This window comes from Tasmannia lanceolata, unplaced genomic scaffold, assembly GCF_043159265.1.
Source record: "Tasmannia lanceolata isolate RefF3 unplaced genomic scaffold, GAP_Taslan_0.1 ptg000015l, whole genome shotgun sequence".
NCBI lineage: Eukaryota > Viridiplantae > Streptophyta > Magnoliopsida > Canellales > Winteraceae > Tasmannia > Tasmannia lanceolata.
Genome location: NW_027518692.1, coordinates 15,970,181 through 15,990,030, shown reverse-complemented (window position 1 = coordinate 15,990,030; position 19,850 = coordinate 15,970,181). Strand labels below are relative to the sequence as shown.

At 39.8% G+C, this 19,850-nt stretch overlaps 2 pseudogenes; both read right to left on the bottom strand.

Annotated features, from left to right (window-relative positions):
- Window positions 1–11,220: 11,220 nt before the first annotated feature.
- Window positions 11,221–12,177, bottom strand: LOC143891783 ((RS)-norcoclaurine 6-O-methyltransferase pseudogene; annotated as a pseudogene).
- Window positions 12,178–17,231: 5,054 nt separating this feature from the next.
- Window positions 17,232–18,975, bottom strand: LOC143891782 ((RS)-norcoclaurine 6-O-methyltransferase pseudogene; annotated as a pseudogene).
- Between the last annotated feature and the right edge of the window lie 875 nt (window positions 18,976–19,850).

Here is a 19,850-nt window from a genome sequence, read left to right as displayed (position 1 = left end):
AAGATTAAGGAGGTCACCCCTTCTATTTGTTGGGGTTCCACGCAAAAGCAATAGTCCCACATCGGACATGTGAAATGGATGTGGATGGGTTATAAGGGAATGTGCACCCTCCCTCTAACAGCTAGCTTTTAGGGGTGAGTTCTACCTGGTTATATTCCAAACAAGTGGTATAAGAACCGAACACGTGGTAACCCCGGTTTAGCCTCCGAGGATGAAAGATCTCAATAACCCTGGTATGCCTCCGAGGAGGGAAAAATCATTCGGGGAAGATCTCGTAGTTCCCACATTCTTGCCTTGTGGAGGGGCGAGATTGTCCACGGTGCTTCCACGTGGAGGGGGAGATTGTTGGGGGGTTCCACGTGAAAGCAAAATAGTCCCACATCGGAAAAGTGTAACAGTGTGGATGGGCTTATAAGGGAATGGGGCTCCCCCCCCCCACACACACACACACAAAATGCTAGCTTTTGAGGGTGTGTTATACCCGGGTCCCAACACTATTGGCATAAGTCTAAGGGACTAAGTGTACAGTCCTAAAAGGAAGGGCTAGACTTGAATAGCCACCTCTGGTTCCCATCTTATTGTAAAGAAAGATGGGTCAAAGCAAAGCTATCGGGAAAAAAAAACACAAAGAAAATAATGACCGTTAAGGGCACGTTTGGAGACCCTGAATTTTTTTTTCTTCAGCCGAGTGGAAATTAAAGGGAAGGCAATTATTTTTAGGCGATGATTTATTCGCCCGTGTAGGATAATACACCCCACTTTTAACATGAATGGGGCGTGTATTATCCTACAGTGGGGCAAAAAAAGTCATCTCCCTTTCTTTGTTAATTAGTTTAGTCAAGGTATGAGAGAAAAGGGTCCGGACCAAAACAAATTCTTTTCTTGATGACACTGTGAATATATAATTGTAGTCCTAGTTGGGGGGCAGTTCAAACTCAGTATCAATTACACAAATCCACATGGGTCCCACAGCAGGACTTTTTTGTAACAAAGACAGTTTGTGGAGCCCAACATGAGGTTACCCATCGTGGTCCTCTTACCATGCTTAAGGGGTTAAGGGACACATCAAAGGTAAGGAGAAGACCTACAAAAAGGCGATGATTTTTTTTTGCCCTCCCTGTACGATTATGCGCCTCCTTTTAATGTGATATGCAAGTAGGAGTGTAAACGGATCGAATTCGGAGCGGATATGGCTATATCCGAATTCGATTACAATATACACTATCCGAATTCGGATTCGGATTCGACGGATATTTAATATTTATTATTGAATTCGTATCCGCCGGATATTGTTCGAATTCGGATATTATCCGTATCCGTTTATCCGGTAAATTCGAATATTTTATTGAAGCAATTTATATTTTTTCTCCTTCTTACTCGAATAAATTTTCCAAACCCTAAAACTAGACCTCTACATTCTCTTCACAAAATTAACTCTCAAACCCTAAAATATATGAGATCCTCTTCTTCCTTTTAAAACAAAGGCAAAGAGAGAGAGGGAGGCGGTAGGGATGGATGATAGTGTTGGTAGTGGTCTTTAGGTTTTTCCTTTTTTTTTGTATATGATGAAATGGGTTTGGGCTATTTTTGTTTTTTTTTCCTAAAAAGAAAATTCACTTTTCTTTTAGAAACAGAATATAGTGTGTCATTACTAAAAATAAATATTAATGATATTATTAATAATAAATAAAAAGGATTTACGTCTCGGATTCGGATGTTAAACGGATCGGAGATACCATTTACCAGATTCGCATCCGCTAAGAGCCGGATATCTCATAAACAGATTCGGATAATATCCGCTTGAAACGGATTCGGATAATATTCACTCTAAATGGATTCGGATGCGGACGGTAATCGAATTTCCGAATATCCATTTACAAAAATGGATATTCGGTGCGAGTGCTGTGTGTTAAAGTCTGCCCACATTTCACGTTAAAAGGGGCCCCATAATCTCCACTACAAAAATTATACTAATTAAAAGGACATATTATCGGTGTGAGTGCTGTGTTCGAAATTCTAATACATTATTAGATCACGTGGGAGCCGAGAGAAATGATAAAAATAAACAGGCCCAAGTAATCTCTAAGACAAGCATATTATCCGAGCAGTCCTACTTTTAGAAAATATTACCCACAGATTGTTATTTCCCCCCCCCCCCCCCCCCCTTGGTTTTTTTTGAATGCCTGTCTTGACCTCCTTATCTGATGGGAAAGACGTGTTTTTATTTTTGTACATGATCGCATCATACGTTTTGTTTTAAAAAGTGCCGTACCTATCACGTTTTGTGCCCCATGTGTAACATGTGGATGTGATTCATTTTGTTGATCTGACTAAAAATGCGACTCCGGTCATTGTATGTGGCCTTGTTGGATTCTTTGCATGATAAATTAGGTACTTGTTTAGTTTAGGCAGTTTATATAGTTTGATTAGTATTATCTCCCTAAATCTTATCTAATTTCGTTCGTTGTCTATCCCTTAAGTGCTCTTCACATGCTGAGGGCTGCTACCAAAATGGAACTCGTTTAAAACATAAAGACAAAATCCTATGTTGTGATACATACGTAGAAAGATAAGGAATTTTCCAAATGAAATCCCGTTTTGAAAGTATTTCCTTAAAAATGCAAAACAGTGATTATTTTTAATTAATTAGAGGCCGTTTGTATACGTGGATTTTAGAATCCAAGTTTTTAATTTGAAAACAGTGTAAAAGACGGTTTATGATCAAGCTGATGTATGCTGTTCTGACAGCGTTTCTTGGGTTTTAAGTGAGAAATTCAAGTTTTAAAAATCTCCCTTGCATCCTGAGATTTCAAAAGCCTGAAAATATGTGAGGATCTTCTACTCTCTTGCTGAGGGAAAGAAGGGCGAGAAGTCCAAAACAAGTCGAAATCGACGGCTGATCCTCTTCTTCTCTTGTCTCTTAGCTTCAGCTTTGAAGAAATCCCGGATTCTAAAATCCGCGTATCCAAACGGCTCCTTAGATTCTTTCCTAAAGATAACTTTTTTGGCCCAGATATGAGCCATTTTTATTTTATCATTATTACTCTGTCTCACCAGGGTAGAAAAATTAAATAAGGAAAACACTGAAAACAGAACTCCATCTTGGTTACAAATATGATGGCTAAAATAACAAAAATGCCCTTAATTAAGGGTTGAAATTTCAAACAACCATCATGGACACTAGAGCTGTCACGGGCGACTATATGCGACCTGTGCCGAACTGAAAATCTCTATTGCCAGCTAAAACAGCACAAAGGAGACTCAGTAACAAAAGTTCATGTAAAGGGATATTTTGGTCATTTAGTTGAAAACCATACTCTTTCTCGCTTCTAGTACACGTGTCCCAATTGGTGGTCCACTCATTTAATTATATGATCCCAGGAATTATTTTCCAAATGGGAGATGATTTATTCACCCCCCTTGCAGGATGATGCGCCCCACTTGTATCGGAATTGTGGGCAGACTTTAATGCTTTTTGACGATCAAATCACGTTAAAAGTGTGGGGGGGGGGGTGGTGGGGGGTGCGTGGGTCCGTGGGTGTGAGAGGGGGCGCAAGTAAATATAACAGAAAGAAAACAAGGACATGTTCCTAGTCTTTTCAACAGGAGAAAGTTACAGAATGCGGGGATGTTTAGTGAAAAAACGGATTGCGGGCACCTTTTAAAATAAGAACAAAAAAAGGGCTAAACTTCAAAATCGGGTGATTCGTTTAAGTTGGCATCGATTGAGTCCATCTTTTTCATTACTGCCTCTTAAATTGGCCCGATTCACGAGGTTTCTTTTGGTTTATTTAAATGTGTATTTGAACCGAGAGATCATTGGGTTGGCTTCTATCTTGCCCGTCGGAAATACCTAGAGACGTATGGATGCCTGACACGTGTTGAAATTTTTTTTGGAATGCTAGGGGCTTTATACATAGTCGGTTTGGTTTGGATTGAAATCTTGGTCGTCGCCAATATGAATAGACGGAATGCAGTTCTATACATAGTGGGTTTGGTTTGGATTGAAACCTATCTATGAACCTAGAGTCCTTGGGTTCTTTTAAATCTTGGTCGTTGCCAAGATGAATAGACGGTCGGATCCACGACACGTGTACATCAGTATAAAACGGTGGCGTCTTCTAATAATACCCCTCTGTAGCCATTATTCCCTTCTCTGTAACCATTATTTCCATCGGCGTACCCATTATTTCCGCCGGCGTACCCATTATCCCTATTCCCCTCTCTGTAACCATTATTTCCATCGCAAATAAACATAACAAAAAGAAAACAAGGACATGTTCCAGGTCTTTTCAACAGGAGAAAGATACGAAATGCAGGGATGTTTAGTGAAAATACGGATTGCGGGCACCCTTTAAAATAAGAACAAAAAAAGGGCTAAACTTCAAAATCGGGAGGTTCGTTTAAGTTGGCATCGATAGAGTCCTCCTTTTTCATTACCGCCTCTTAAATTGGCCCGATTCACGAGGCTTCTTTTGGTTCATTTAAATGTGTATTCGAACCGAGAGATCCTTGGGTTCGTTTCTATCTTGCCTGTAGAGACGGATGGATGCCTGACACGTGTTGAAATTTTTTTTGGAATGCTAGCGGCTCTATATATAGTTGGTTTGGTTTGGATTGAAATCTTTCTGTGAACCCAGGGTCCTTGGGTTCCTTTAAATCTTGGTCGTCGCCAATATGAATAGACGGAATGCGGCTCTATACATAGTGGGTTTGGTTTGGATTGAAATCTTTCTATGAACCCAGAGTCCTTGGGTTCCTTTAAATCTTGGTCGTTGCCAATATCAGTAGACGGTCGGATCCACGACACATGGACATCAATATCAATACCGGAATACAAGACGGGTAGAGAACGTTTGAGGAGACTCAAACTATTAATACCGGAATACAAGACGGGTAGAGAACGTTTGAGGAGACTCAAACTATCAATACCGGAATACAAGACATGTAGAGAACGTTTGAGAAGACTCAAACTATCAATACCAGAATACAAGACGGGTAGAGAATGTTTGAGGAGACTCAAACTATCAATACCGAAATACAAGACGGGTAGAGAATGTTTGAGGAGACTCAAACTATCAATACCGGAATACAAGACGGGTAGAGAACGTTTGAGGAGACTCAAACTATCAATACCGGAATACAAGACAGGTAGAGAACGTTTGAGGAGACTCAAACTATCAATACCGGAATACAAGACGGGTAGAGAACGTTTGAGGAGACTCAAACTATCAATACCGGAATACAAGACGGGTAGAGAACGTTTGAGGAGACTCAAACTATCAATACCGGATGGGATGGCGATATATCGAGTTTTTATACTGGAATCGACAGCCAGGTCACCCCTAACATAACCTTCTAGAGGTCAGAGTGGAGGAGAAGAGTTAAAACATAGCATAGCTATAAGCGGTTAGGAAAACATGACTTTTACTAAAGGTATAATTCAACGAAATATGATGAAATCTTGTGGGCTTTGGCCCCTTTAAACAAGTAAACCAAAACTCTGCTTATATTTTGATAAATGCAAAACTAAATTTCAAATTCAAATGAGGATTTATATTTTTCTGAAAAACTAGTCAAGGAGCTTAGCTCGAAAGGGGGTGTTCAAGCTTCTCTTATCTTTATTTGATAAGAATAGCCATCTCAATCCTAAATTTTTGTTTGATGTCTTTTATGACTTAGGAAACCAAGTCATAAAAGATGCCCCTAGTATGATTTTATTTCCATAACAAGATTCATAAGAGAGCAAAACGCAAGGGTTCAACTAAAGGTTTTCATTTCAAAGAAATATTTGAGGTTACAAAGCTTTTACAAATACAAGAAAACGGGTTCTGCTCAAAGCATTATTCTTTCTGCACGTTGCGATAACATTCTGAATAAACTTGAAAAGCTGTCCTTTCTGAACTCTGTTCTGTTCGGCTCTGTCCGCAGGAGATGCAACTTCTCGCTTTTAAAACTTATCACCCCAGCTTCAAGGGGAGTAAAGGCAACTTGGCTTTAAAGACTTGACTTTGACTTGAGAATGAAAAGATTTTGACACACGATAAACGGGATTTTGACAAATGACAAACGAAAGCTTTGACAAACACACAACATAGACTCTAAAAGAGATTGAATCTGCTTCTTAATTTGATAAATGTTTAAGGTGGTAACAGTCTACCGCTCTTAGAATCTTTTGAATACCGTATCTAAAAATGTTTCATTCCTCTTTTCGGTATTTCAGTCATGGTTATTATCTCCTTTAGATTGCTTAATTTAACCACTTTAGCTTGGAGAAGTATCGAAAGAAATTATGCTGGCGCTTACTCAGACTCTGAAGTAATGCAAAAAACGGAAGTACAATCGGCTTCTAGAAGCTTTGTCCTCTATGAAATCACTGCCATGACTGAATCGCCCTTTTTAGGGTTTCGATTCAGCGGACCGCACGCCTTAATTTTTGCCTGGACTGCCTGCTCTTGCAGGTTTTCCATCCAGCAGGCTTAATACCCTGAGTTTTGCCTAGACCGCCCTTTCGGGTTTTCAATCTAAAGGGTCTAAGACTCATTTTTTTTCTTTTTTTTTCTACAAACCTGGCTCAATAACACCAGAAGGACTTTTCAGGTAAGCTTGGGTTCAAAAGGGATTAACTTTGGTTAATTTTGAGCAACTGGACCGCATCTGGACCCTCCAGACTGCCTACGTATCCCCAAAGAAATTGGGAATAAGGTCTCGCGTAGTTCGGGTCTAATATCTTTTATGACGAAAGTCATAAAAAATGCCCCTGGTTTAAGTTTGACAAAGAAATTTTGATTTTGCTTTTGGCTCAAATGGTGTAGTAAAAGGGGTTTTTATTTTTGAAATTTGGGCTACTGGCTTAAAGCTCAAATCGTCAATTCAACGCGACATTGTGCATCTTCATATAGTCTCACGATGGCCCACAAGATTCTAAGTCCAAATAAACATACTATATGGGGTGTGTATTATGGGCCCAATACTATAAAAAAATATTAAGTTTACATTTCATTTGAAGGCATGGATATACTATGAGTATGAGTGCCATGAAAACCCACCGATTCTAATAAAGTGACTCCCAATAATTGCGTGGGCCTACTACACCTCCCTCATCATTCCAAGTTTTTTTTTCCTGAAAACAAGTCTTTCCACTTCTTTAAACGTCTTTAGACTCTTACTTTGTTTTACTTGGTGGGCTTTGGTGTCATTTTCACTATTTAAAGGAAAGTGGAAGGCCTCTCACATCATATTTCAAAAGATTTGAAAGAAACAAAAGCGCCTATCAGAGTTGTTTTTATCTGTCACTGTTTATTAACCTTTTTAAGGCTTAACAACGATTAATGCGAGGGAAAAATAATTGAAAAAAATTTCTTGGAAAGTGAGTTTTCCAACATTTGTCGAGATCATTTTCAGGAATTTTCTTTTTCATGAAAATTCCGTCCTGATACAACAGGTCCTAATTAAAGGGAGTTGATATCTGCACCCCCTTGTTTTAATAATGAAACTCCACGGGTCACTTTAAACTTCACTAATTGGGTTTATTTGCTACAGACTCCTCTTGTTTCGCGGACCTCAGTTGACTAGAAACCAAAGTGATGACACCGAGGTTTGAAAGTTCCAATATATCGGCCATAGACCATAGGCATTATCAAAGATCTATAGGTCCCATATATTAGGGCTGCAACTCGAGCCGGGTTTTACCATACCCGCATCGACCCGACCCGAAAATAGCCTGGGTTGGGTTCAGGTTTCATGGGTTTCGGGTCGAGCCGGGTTGAGCATTCAAAAGCCCGCATGAATCTCGGGTCGAGCCGGGTTTGAAGGGGCCCGACCCGACCCGACCCGAGTTACATAAGTTATAGTATGTATATTTTTTTCTATTGTTAGTTAAAAGTTAAAAGTGAAAACCCATGCACCCACTGTTATTGTATGTGAGTGTAATTTCTGCTTCTATGAGTTGAGTTGATTCAAGTGTTTAATTCAGCACTGTTTGGTTGTAATTACAACATTGTTTGATTACAACATTGTTTGATTCAAGTGTAATGTGAGTGTAATTACATCATTGTTTGATTCAAGTGTAATGTGAGTGTAATTTCTGCTTCTATGAGTTGAGTTGCCTTGCCAAACAAGAATTTTCCTTAAAAAATTGCGTCAACGTGAAAAAACCAGACCCGACCCGACTTGACCCGAGATTTATCATGGGTAGGGCCGGGTTTGGGAATCGTGGGTTTTCCGAAAAAAAACCCGACCCGACCCGACCCGAGATATTTCTTGGGTAGGGTTGGGTTATCCAAAACCCGACCCGCCCGACCCGAGTTGCAGCCCTACCATATATGGGCCTATATTTAAACGCTACTGATAATGGCACTACCATGTTTTAATAACTGCACAAACACAGTCAGTCTATTCCTTTTTTAATTGACTTATGAGAGAGGTGTTTAAATAATAAAAGACAGATGAGTTGGTGTAATTGTCAAAACATGGTAGTGCCAATATCTGTGCTGTTTAATGGCAAATTGAATCAGACAATGACATGGGCGGAAATAGAAACAGAGACTCTAATTTGAATGATATCTTTTATTCCCCCCCCCCCCGTCGCCCCGCCCCGGTTTTTTTTGAATGCCTATCTTGACCTCCTTATCTGATAGGAAAGACGGGTTTTTATTTTTGTACATGATCTTATCATACGTTTGTTTTAAAAAGTGCCATAACTATCACGTTTTGTGCTCCATGTGTAACATGTGGATGTGATTCATTTTGTTGATCTGACTAAAAATGCGACTCCGGTCATTGTATGTGGCCTTGTTGGATTCTTTGCATGATAAATTAGGTACTTGTTTAGTTTTGGCAGTTTATATAGTTTATTAGTATTATCTCCCTAAATCTTATCTAATTTCGTTCGTTGTCTATCCCTTAAGTGCTCTTCACATGCTGAGGGCTGCTAGCGGCTCTATACGTAGTCGGTTTGGTTTGGATTGAAATCTTTCTGTGAACCCAGGGTCCTTGGGTTCCTTTAAATCTTGGTCATCACCAATATGAATAGACGGAATGTGGCTCTATACATAGTGGGTTTGCTTTGGATTGAAATCTTTCTGTGAACCTAGAGTCCTTGGGTTCCTTTAAATCTTGGTCGTCGCCAATATGAATAGACGGTCGGATCCACGACACGTGGACATCAATATGAAACGGTGACGTCTTCTAATAATAACCCTCTCTGTAGCCATTATTCCCTTCTCTGTAACCATTATTTCCATCGGCGTACCCATTATTTCCGCCGGCATACCCGCCGGCGTACCCATTATTCCTATTCCCCTCTCTGTAACTATTATTTCCATCGGCGTACCTATTATTTCTGCCGACGTACCCATTATTCCCCTCTCTGTAACCATTATTTCCATCGGTGTACCCATTATTTCTGCCGGCGTACCCATTAGTCCCCTCCCTGTAACCATTATTTCCATCGGCGTACTATTCCTATTCCCCTCTCTCTAACCATTATTTCGATCAGCGTACCCATTAGTTCTGCGGGCGTACCCATTATTCCCCTCTTTGTAACCATTATTTCCGCTGGCATACCCATTATTGCCCTCTCTATGACCATTATTTCCATCGGTGTACCCATTATTTCCGCCGGCGTACCCATTATTTCCCTCTCTGTAACCATTATTTCCTCCATCGTCGTACCCATTATTTCCTCCGGCGTACCCATTATTTCCCTCTCTGTAACCATTATTTCCATCGGCGTACCAATTATTTTCCGCCGGCGTACCCATTATTTCTGTCTTGGCCGTCGAAAATACCTAGAGACGGATGGATGCCTGACACGTGTTGAAAAGAAAAGTGAGAAAAGATAACGTCAGTGTTCCAAAAAGTACAATAACGTCGAGGTTCCAAAATATTTTCCAACACGTGTCAAGATCCATCTGTCTCTAGTTATTTCCGATGGCCAAGATATAAACGAACCCAAAGTTCTCTCGGTTCAAATACACGTTTAAATGAACCAAAAGTAGCCTCGTGAATCAGGCCAATTTAAGAGGCAGTAATGAAAAAGGAGGACTCTGTCGATGTCAGAAGGGTATCAGGGTCTTTTGACCACCCGATTTTGAAGTTTAGCCCTTTTTTTGTTCTTGTTTTAAAAGGTGCCCGCAAGCCATATTTTCACTAAACATCGGCCCGCATTCCGTACTTTTCTCTTTCAACAGAAACGGACTTCTTAGGAAAACACGTTTAATTTTGGGCCTAGTAATCAGGCGTTATGGTTCCTTATCTTTCGTGGTAGGGGAACAACTCAGGTCGGGTTCAACTCGAACCCGGCAGGTTGAATCCGAAAAAAGGTCGGGTTGGGTTGAGTTCAGGTCAAGTTTGGGTTCGGGTTGAGTTCACTTTTCCAACCGGGTCGAGTTCGGGTCAGGTTCAGGTTGAGGGTTTGGCAACCCGACCCGAGTGAAACCCGACATTTTTTATGATTTTTTTAAGCTTCAAAACTCGGGTTGGGTCAGGTTGAACCTCGTAGGGTTGGAAATCGGGTCGGGTTGGGTTCAGGTTGGAAAAATGGGTTCCTCGGGTCGGGTGGGCCTCAACCCGTCCCAACCCGATCCGAGTTTGCACCCCTATTTCCTGGGCGTAAAACAAATGTATGCTCACTTTTTAGTGCAAAACTAGGAGTAAATTTTTTATTTTAGCCCCATTTTAAGTCAAAAGAAAGGAAGCCTACTTATTTTTTTACTATCCCACTGCCATTAAGCCTTAAAAAAATCTATAGACTACCTTAACTTCGACCAATCTCCTCAAAACACCTTAAATCTATTTAGAAAAAGGGCGGCCCAGTGCACAAGGCTCCCGCCATTGCGGGGTCTGGGGAGGGCTAGATGTACGCAACCATACCCCTGCTTTGTAGAGAGGCTGTTTCCTCGAATCAAACCTGTGATTACTAGGCCACAATGAAGCAACCTTACCGTTGACCGATCAAGTCGACTAGACAAGTAGTAGAAAATCCAGCACAAATCAATCTCGACCATGACCGATCAAGATAAGTTCCTAACCATTCTTTGCATTCCAGTTAAATGCATGGTTAAATTAATAGATCTTGATTTAAACAAGAACCTCAAGTACACCAATATCATTCTTATTTCTTCAAACTAAGCATAAACAAAGAACAAACAGGCTTGGAAAATAAATGACACATAACAGGTGAACATAAGCTAGACGATGAATATCGGTCTTATCAGACTAAGGAAATGCGACAATCACAGACTGCAAAGCATCGACAGGTGTTATCTCACAGCGACTGAATCCAGCATTGAAGACAAGCCTTCTCCATTCCTCCTCAGTTCTCTCCTGTCCCCCTGTCGATAACATCATTAACACATCGAAGGCAAATCGGGTACGGGTGATTTCGTGGCCTTCGTCAATGTCCATCACAATGTCAACTATAATCACCTTCCCTCCCTCTTCTGGCATTGCTTCCTTGCATTTCTTCAGAATCTTTACACAGTCCTCATCATCCCAATCATGTAATATTTTCTCGACAACGTGAGGGAGATCGAGCACACTGCACTTTATATGCGGAAATGCCTTAGCAACCGTCCTTGACGCAGTCCCTGTGCCTCCTCCCACATCCACCGAAGACCTTATCCCTTCAAAAATTTCCCTACAACCTCCAATCAGGGCTGGAGTTACCAATCTAGCATCAGAGGCCATAGCCTCATTGAACAACTTATTATGGTCCGCATGCTTCGAGGCATAGCTCCACATATCCTCACCGTTCACTGCCTCAAAGGTCGAAGACACTGTAGATTCCTTAGCTTCTAAGAGAGAGCCGAGTATTTGCCATTTCTCTGCTAGCCCGTGTTGTACAACTCGAACATATGGAACTATGTTTGTGGGATCGTCCACGAGAATAAATTTTGAGGCTGAAGTGAGGCCATATAAACCCTCTTCTTGGAGAGTGAGGAGTTTCATGTGGATTAAGTAACGAAGCAACCTTCGAAGGTTTTCGTAGTTTCCACATGGCACGGGTAGAGAGGAACCCAGTTGGGTAAGGGTTATGGGTTTGCCATGGCTATGGATTATGTCTATAATCTGAAGATCGAGTGCCCATTTGAGAACAAATGAGTCTACGAATGATACAGTGGGGTTCCAAACAAGAGCGAGGGCATTCAGTTTTTCTCTTGCGTCTACACCCATTGCTTGCTTCATGTTGAAGGAAATGGAAATTTTTTTTAGGTCGGATGAGAGATTATTCTCTTTTGCTCGATAGATAGCCTCTCCCCTTCTATCTATTTATAGGGTGTCTGTAATGGGAACCTAAGCCGTCTAAATGGACTGAAGTCAGATTTTACATGCTAGAATTGAATTTATGACTCCAAATTAATCATTTCCATATCAATCTCAAGTGAAATTTTCTTCCATTGATATTTTTATTATGAGAAATGATATCAGCAGAACCATGGTTTGATATTTTCACTAGCTCATCTTGTCTTTTACTATTTAAAGAGCTGTTAAAAGTTATTACAGTTCCCAAAAAGCTCTCACAAAGCCAAATAAAAAAGAAAAGATGAGGTGGGTTTGTGCAATTATTAAGACATGGTTGTGCTGATATCATTTCCCTTTTATTATTTGTAAATATTGTTATGTTATTATATGCATTTATTAAATTAGTTACCTATCAACTACTAATAAAAGTGGGATTGAGCCTGAGCCTCTAGCTCGGTGGTTTAAGACTTTGTTCTTCAAAGCTTACCATACCAAAAAAAAAAACCCAATAAAATTACTAATTTAGAGCGTAAAAATTCAGTTTATGACTATACAATGGGTATAGTCCACAAAATCTTTTTTTTTTCTAAAAGGGTGAAGGATGTATTAATTAATCAATAAGAGGGCAATACTCCAACGACCAAGGAGGTCGATACAAGAAGTAACAAGAAAAAAGAAGTAAGAATGAACAAAATGAGAACCCTTAAGGAGGAAGAAAATAAAAATTCTCAAGTCTTTCTCTGGAGTCTGGACACCCCGGCTCGCCTATCTTCCGCAGAATTTGCATATCTTTCAAGATGCTGATAAGAGATGGACCCTCCTGTTATCCGATCTTGGATCTCATCAATCCAGTGCACAAATTTCCAGGGAGGAGGGATACTTCCTTTCAGCCACCTGGTCACATTAAGAGAATCCCCTTCAACATTCAGGTAATCTAAAGAATTATTGTCAATGATCCTCAACCATGACCGCTCTGATCTCTGGCTCATTTGAGTCCACCTATGGGGCAAGAGAAGGTTGGGGACGCCACCCCTCTAACATCTCTAATGGGACCCCCACACTCCAGCGGGGACATGGTGACATATATGACAATATATTATGTTGCCAACAAAATCAAATTTATATTATCTGCCGCACATTCTAATAAAATGTCACCATTTCTATTCTTTCATACTTTTCGCTGGAAATGTCAGTATTCTTCTGCTCTTTAGTAATTATATGTTTAGAAAGTTTAGCATGTCCAATGATGCCTAATTTTCTTTTGAAATGACCAACGATGCCTAATCTAACCCAGGATCCTGCAAAAATTATGCTTTCGTGGTTCTGGGACAATCACGTATAAGAATTTTCTGCTCTGTTCTTGGTAACAGGTGTGTGATTTGCCAGATGGACTATAAAAGAGGGGCCCGGCAAATAACTCTCCCTTGTAAGCACATCTATCATGCCACCTGTGTGAGCAGATGGCTTAGCATCAACAAGGTTAGCTTAAGGATTTACTTAAATCTATAAAACATCTCTTAATTCTTATGCCATCCCTTATGTTATCTCCTTTCTTTCAGGCATGTCCAGTTTGTAACACTGAAGTATTCAATGAGGAACCCAAGCATTAACTTCTCGGTGAGCCCTCTCTTGGTCTGTTTCCATGGCTCGGATGGTTGTTTGGTTTTCCACACGGGACCTTAACGAGAATTTGAAAGATTTTTTTTCTTCCTTTTCTCTCACACGTTTTCTTTAATAAATGAACCTTCTAGGTTTAATTACTGAATGTAATGAACAGTTGGAATCACCTTTGCTCCCGTTGTCTTGTTCTGGCGGCTGGAATTTTTCTCATTAGTTCCTCTTGTCTTTCATCCAATTGAAAGCTTATACAATTTGTCATGCGGCCTCTGGCCTCAAGCTGATTGTGATGTTCCTTTCACACTGTCCGTTTCCTTTCTTGGGAGTTGGGAGAGCAACGTAAAATTACAGGTGTGTAAAGCTTTATTGTGTCATATGCATGGATGTGTTGGTGATCTTTCTTGAAAATCATACAAAAACATGAACAAGTCTCTTGTTGTGCACCTAACCAATATGCTAAAAGCCTTAGAACTGACTGGAACACTTTTTGCTAGGCCCTTAGACGTCATAGGATCGCAACACTTCACCACGCTAATTCGATCTTAGAACCTGTGACTTTCAGGGTTGGTCTTGACACTAAATGTTAGTCCTCTAACCAATGCACCAAAACCCTCAGTAGTGAAGGAACACGTTAGGCCAAGCCCTTGAACTACTTAGGATCTTAGTTGCAAATATTGTTCTTGGGAATTTCTCCTCAAGGAAAAATTTTGGGACAATAATTTTTATTTTTTATTGTTTGGGGTATATCGGAAAAATACAAAAAAAATATAAATTAAGAAAAATCGGAAAAATATTCTGATATTATAGCAATATTGTTGTGGGGAATAAATATATAGCAATATTTTTAAAAGGGAAATGTTATCGGCACAACCATGTTTTGATATTTGCACCAACACCTTTTCTCCTTTTCTTTTATTATCTAAAGAGCTGGAAAAGGTTATTACCATTCCCAAAAAAACTTTGACAATCCAATTAAAAATGAAATTTCAAGCTGGATTTGTGCAATTATTATAACATGGTTGTGCTAATATCATTTCCTTATTTACACATGAAAAGAGATATCTTGGACCAATCGTATTCATTTCTTTTCTAGAGGGACCTTCCATTTATGATGATATCCTTCTAAATTAACCAAAGTCGTATCATTTCCCTCTAAATTGTAGAAAGAAAAAAAATTTCCATCTGGAATGTTTTTCTTGTAACCCAAACAGGGGCTAAAGAATTTACATTTCTCTACATTTTTTGTATGATAGAATAAAAGCACGATAAGCAGCTAAAAGATAATAAATAAAAAAACTCTATTTTGAGTAATGTTTTTCTTTTCCCTGTTTCTGAGCCACTTCTCACTCTCTTCCTCCCCCGCCGTTCTTGCCCCTCCCACCCCGGAACAAACTAATATTCCACGGAAAAAAAAATTCATGGCTGCCAAACCTGGCCTAACAGTCGGATAAATCTACCAAAAAAGGAAGAAAAGCACGAGAAAAGGCTGTGTCATCAGCATCCTGTATGCATAAATAATTGAAACAATGCCTGTAAGGCTGTAATACGCATTCATGGGGTAATAATCCCCATCAAATCTGATGCTACCCCTCTTATTTGAAAGAAATGATGATACCTTTACTAATAAGAAAAAGACAAAGAACTACAAATTTACATAAGAGCTGATAGTTGCCCACAATACAAATTACAAATTTATATATGAGGCAGTAGCTATAATACAAATTCATGTATATATGAGGCAGTAGCTATAATACAAATTCATGCGTCTAACCTCTCATTTTACTACTTTATCGGTCAACTATGATCCTAACCCTCCGATCCTTACAGGTTTCCGTAGTGAAGTGTAGGCCAACCTTAAAAAGAGGGGCAGATGTGAGGGGGGACTGGGAAGTGTTAAAGTATAAAACAAGATTAAATAACGCCATCTCCAACGAGTTAAGCTTTTGGAATAATTGGTTCGTTTTACATGGTATCAGAGCAAAGGTCCTGGGTTCAAACTTCCTTGATATTAAAAATCCGCATGTAATGGCCAACAGAAAGAGAGGGCCACATGTGCCGTGTATCCCAAACCTAAAAAGATTAGCACACGTGAGGGGGAGTGTTAAAGTATAAAAGATTAAATAATATCATCTATCTATAGATCAGAGGGTTAGGATCATCCTGTAAATGATTTTTTGGGGCCCAACCTATTTACATTGTGGCCCAACAAATGAACGGTTTGAATCATCCTAAGAAGTAGATCGTATGTTACTTTCTGAAAATACATGCAGGACCATAACAATAGACACCGTATAAAATCTCAAGTATAAACTATGTGATGTCACATCATTTATACGTCTTGTGGGAGATTTTATATGGTGCCCGGCTGTGGTGAAGTCAACTATGGGCGGTACAATAAAAGTACCGCCCTTATATCTGATACAACACTGAGTAACTCTTAAAAAGTGATCTGCTGTTGGATCAAACTAGACTTCACGGTCGGGCACCATATAATTTCTCCATCTTGTGGTTGTTGTCTTCACAATTTTTAAAATAAAATACAGCGTTGTCTCAATGAGTCTGACTCATAGTGATCATTTATCCAAGAATGACTGTGGTTATTAGATAATAGAACAACCGGATCAATTTACCCACGGAGTTTTTATATGGTGTAAGCCCTTGTAGTAGAACATATAGAAAATGTAATGGACTTCACGCGTTCACACCATATAAAAAATCTTATTTGTAACAAAACCGACCTATCAATATCCTGAGAACTGTATGTAATAAAAACAAAGAAGCAAGGTGGAAACCTCAAAATTAAGTACAATTAATTCCATGGAGACTTTAGTTAGATCAACTGAATACAGGGAAAATTTCTACATAATAGACTTGTAAAACATGATTGTATTTTAGTACAAAAATGGTGACTAAAGTTTCAAAAATTACTTATTTAAGGTGCGAGCCAATACAATCTTTGAAGGAGGATCATGGCCGGCAAAAGGTAGGTCTTCGTCTAAACCTAATATGGCTTTCAGGTGGGCCAGATAGACCACTGGACTCTCCACCATATTGACCCGCCAAGGAGACTTTGGTCAACATTGGTTGGATTGGTCCTCATTGGCTATCGTTAAAACAAAATTTTATATGGTGTAACCGTGTAAGCCCTTATAGTCCCGTATTTTTTAAAAAGTACAGTACGGACCACATCATAGGATGATCCAAACCGTCCATTTGATGGAAGACAACATAATATGCATAAGGACTAATGTGAGTGCCCATAAACAAAGAACAAACAGGTTTGAGAAACAAAGAACAAACAGGTTTGAGAAACAAACGATGCGCGAGGGGAGAAGAGAAGCTACAAGATGAATAATCTCCTAATCAGACTAAGGAGATGCGACGATCACAGGCTGCAAAGCATTAATGGGTGTTATCTCACAACGACTGAATCCAGCGTTGAAGACGAGCCTTCTCCATTCCTTCTCAGTCCTCTCCTGTCCCCCTGTCGATAACATCATTAACACATCGAAGGCATATCGGGTACGGGTGATCTCATGACCTTCATCAATGTCCATTACAATGTCCACTATAATCACCTTCCCTCCCTCTTTTGGCATTGCTTCCTTGCACTTCTTTAGGATCTTCACACAGTCATCATCATCCCAATCATGTAATATTTTCTGCAATCAACAATTGATAGATAGCATTAACAAAACAGTAGCCTTTTGAAGGGGTACCAATGTCTAAGGTTAGATAATATTATCCTAGCCAGGTACCCAATCCCAGGAATAGCTTATCCAAGGATTTATTTGTTTTTTCCTATCTCTACGAAGAGCCTTTTACGCAGGGGTTGGGCCTATAGCTCAATAATTTGAGGCTTTGCATCTCAACCTTGAGGTCACATGTTGGATCCTACCTCACCTAACAACAATATTCCATGAAATATTTTGTGGAGCCGGTTGTTAGAGATGGGTCGGATAGGAAGAGTCGTGAGAGGTTGGGCGATGGGAGCATGAAAATGCTCCCAAAAAGCAGGAAAACAAATTAATAAACCACTTTTAAACAGGTCTTTCTTTTTCACTAGTTTTTAGAAAAATTTTAAGCTCTCTCTAATCCCACCCTACCCACCCAATTCTCTCTCCCCCTCTCCTTTCTCCTTTGCCTCTCTCACACAATTGGGTCCGTGAATATGCCTTGAAATAATTTTTCATTGTTGTCATACATGGTCTAAGGCTCCATTCCCTTCAACGTAAAATGGGCATAAAACAAATTTCGCCATTCAAAAAAATGAAAAAGAAAAAGAAAATAAAGATTTAGAAAATATTTGCTTACCATCATCATAACTGCGTCGTTGTGAGGTATGAAAGAAAACATGTCCCCAGCCACACGCTCCACATCGGGGTAATCCGGTATGGTCTCAACAACATGAGGAAGATCAAGGACACTACACTTTATATGTGGAAATGCCTTAGCAACGGTCCTTGACGCAGTCCCCGTGCCCCCTCCCACGTCCACCAAAGAGCTTAACCCTTCAAAAATTTCCCTACAACTTTCTATCAGGGCCGGGGTAACCAATCTAGCATCAGAGGCCATAGCCCCATTGAACAATTTATTATGGTCGGGATTCTTTGAGGCATAGCTCCACAAATCCTCACCGTTCACTGCCTCAAAGGTCGAAGACACCGTAGATTCCTTAGCGTCTAAGAGAGAGCCAAGTATTTGCCATTTCTCTGCGACCCCGTGTTGTACAACTCGAACGTATGGGACTATGTTGGTGGGATCGCCCACGAGAATAAATTTGGAGGCTGAGGTGAGGCCATATAAATCCCCTTCTTGGAGGGTGAGGAGTTTCATGTGGATTAAGTAACGAAGCAACCTTAGAAGGTTTTCGTAGTTTCCACATGGCACGGGTAGAGAGGAACCCAGTTGGGAAAGGGTTATGGGTTTACCATGGCTATGGATAATGTCTATAATGTGAAGATCGAGTGCCCATTTGAGAACAAATGAGTCTACGAATGATACAGTGGGGTTCCAAACAAGAGCGAGGGCATTCAGCTTTTCTCTTGCGTCTACACCCATTGCTTGCTTCTTGTTGGAGGACTTTGGAAATTTTTTTTATGGGATGAGAGATTATTCTCTTTGTTCGATGGATGGGTTCCTCCCCTCCTATCTATTTATAGGGTGTTTGTAATGCAGTGTTTTATGGGGCAAACTAAGCCGTCTAATTGGACTGAAGTCACGTTTTACATGCTAGAATTGAATTTATGACTCCAAATCATTTCCATATCAATTTCAAGTGCTGTCAAAAGTTTTGCAGTTCTGAAAAAGCTCTCACAGAGCCAATTCAAAAATAAAAGATGAGGTGGGTTTGTGCAATTATTAAAACATGGTTGTGCTGATATCATTTCCCTTTTATTATTTGAAAATATTGTTATGTTATATTTTTTGCATTTATTAAATTAGTTACCTATCAACTACTAATAAAGTGGGATTGAGCCTCTAGCTCAATGGTTTAAGACTTTGTTCTTCAACCTAGAGGTCAGAGGTTCAATCCCAGCTTACCATACTAAAAAAAAAAAAAAAAAAAGAACAAAAAATATTACTAGAGGAATTCTAGACTGAAGGGAGCCCTTGCAAAAAAGAGGTAAAAGGGCTCTCTTATTGGCTACACATCACCATCATGCATTAATAACGGCTGAAAAGTCAAACATGATAGTGATGTGCAGCCAATGGGGGAGCGATTTCACCTCTTTTTTGCAAGGGCTTCCTTAACTTTAGACTTCCTCATGTTTTATTAATATATAGCCTAAGAATTCAGTTTATGACTATACAAGGGGTATAGTCCACAAAATCTTTTTTTTTTTAAAGGGTGAAGGATGTATTAATTAATCAATAAGAGGGCAATACCCCAACGACCAAGGAGGTCCCGATACAAATTGTAACAAGAAAAAAGAAGTAAGAATGAACAAAATGAGAGCCCTCAAGGAGGAAGAAAATAAAAAATT